The sequence below is a fragment of the Mastomys coucha genome, unplaced genomic scaffold, assembly GCF_008632895.1.
Source record: "Mastomys coucha isolate ucsf_1 unplaced genomic scaffold, UCSF_Mcou_1 pScaffold21, whole genome shotgun sequence".
NCBI lineage: Eukaryota > Metazoa > Chordata > Mammalia > Rodentia > Muridae > Mastomys > Mastomys coucha.
The window spans coordinates 190,737,323-190,738,747 of record NW_022196904.1 but is presented as its reverse complement, the minus strand read 5'-3'; the positions used below and the strand labels follow the sequence as shown (position 1 = coordinate 190,738,747).

Genomic DNA, 1,425 nt, shown 5'->3' with positions numbered 1-1,425 from the left:
CCCCCCCCGCACCCCACCCACCCCGCGCGGAGGCTACTGGCTTCAACTCACTCTGGCTGTTTTGTTCTCTCTACTTTTCCTCCCTCCCTCCAACCCCGGCTTCTTTCTGAATCCAGGAGTGATCCAAAGAATTGGGGAGAAATACCCGAATTTGCCAACCCCCACCCTGCTAGCCAGGGAAGGAACAGACTGAGCCTAAGTCTAGGTCCTGACACCTGCTCTGGATAGGGGCACTGCACAGTGTTCCTATGAATATTCGCAAGAGGAACTATTATGTTCGTAGGGCGCCAGGGACCGAAAAGGCTTCTTGGTTTTTTTTTTAGACCCAAATAGATGGGGCTATACCCTCTTGTCAGAGAAACCAGGGCTTTGGGAGAATTCCTGGCCCCAATTTTTAGACCTCTCAGGATAATTGGTGCATACTCAGCTCCTGTCAAGAACAGAGCTGATAAGTTTTATTCCCTTTAGGAAAACTATCGCAGGCTCTCCGACCCCGAAAAAACGATCAAGCAAACGTCCTGTTAGGCAAAGGTTAAATTTCATCTAACAGCAATAAAGCAAGAGTAATTTTACATAAAACCAGATGAAGTGCTACCTGTTTTTAAATACCCATAAATAGTCGAGTTTGCAAGATGTACGAAATTCGGGCTAGAGAACGCATTATGGGACGTGCGAAATTAAAATCTCAAGCGCTGTGACTTTAGATAGGAATGTAAAGAGGAAACGCAAAGAAAAGCCAATGACAGAAGATTGAGAATCTTTTCTGGGACTGTTGAGGGCTGTGGCCCACAGCTTCCTGCTCCTCTCAGGAGAGAGTACGGTGGCTGGTGTCAGTCTCCGGTCACGGGAGCTTCTTTCTAGAAGCTTAGCTTAGCTTTCTTTCTAGCAAAGCTAGAAAGCGAAGCTACAGCAGAATAGCTGGGGTTGGAAGGAAATCAGCACCCATTATATTTGCTTCTAAACTCCTATATCTACAAAGGCTTTTCACCCAGCAGGAAGGGCCGGGATTTTCGAGCAGTTGCTTTCCAAAGGACAGGTTGGGGTGCCTGGCTTGGCCTTCACCGGTTCTAGTTTCTTGGTGTCAGTGGTTCCTTGTATGGTAGGCAGGACAAGCACGTCCTCTCCCTTCTCAACCCTAGGGTGTCAGACATCCCATCCCGAGTTAAAATCCTTACCACCACGCGGGTGCAGCCCCAGCCCTCGCAGCCACCGCAGCCCCCAGAGCCATCGCCACTCGCAATTTAACCAAAACCACAGGCCCAGAGAGCGAGGTGCCTCACTGTCTAGAATGTATTCACCAATCTGAAACAAGCTCAAAACATTTTAAAGAACAAAGTAACTTTATTGTAAATTATTTACATCCGAAGTTTTTTCATCTTTCTTTCCCCCATTTCTTGTTTCACTCTCTCTCTCTCTCTCTCTCTC

The 1,425-nt window shown here is 47.6% G+C and overlaps 1 protein-coding gene across 1 annotated transcript in view; it reads left to right on the top strand.

The window, feature by feature from the left end:
* The window catches only part of Vax1 (ventral anterior homeobox 1), a 5,648-nt gene that overhangs the window by 4,031 nt on the left and 192 nt on the right, over positions 1-1,425 (top strand). Inside the window, exon 3 of the mRNA XM_031385030.1 lies at positions 1-1,425. This exon is cut by the window's left edge and continues 705 nt beyond it; it is cut by the window's right edge and continues 192 nt beyond it. The gene's annotated coding sequence lies outside the window, so the exon portion shown is untranslated.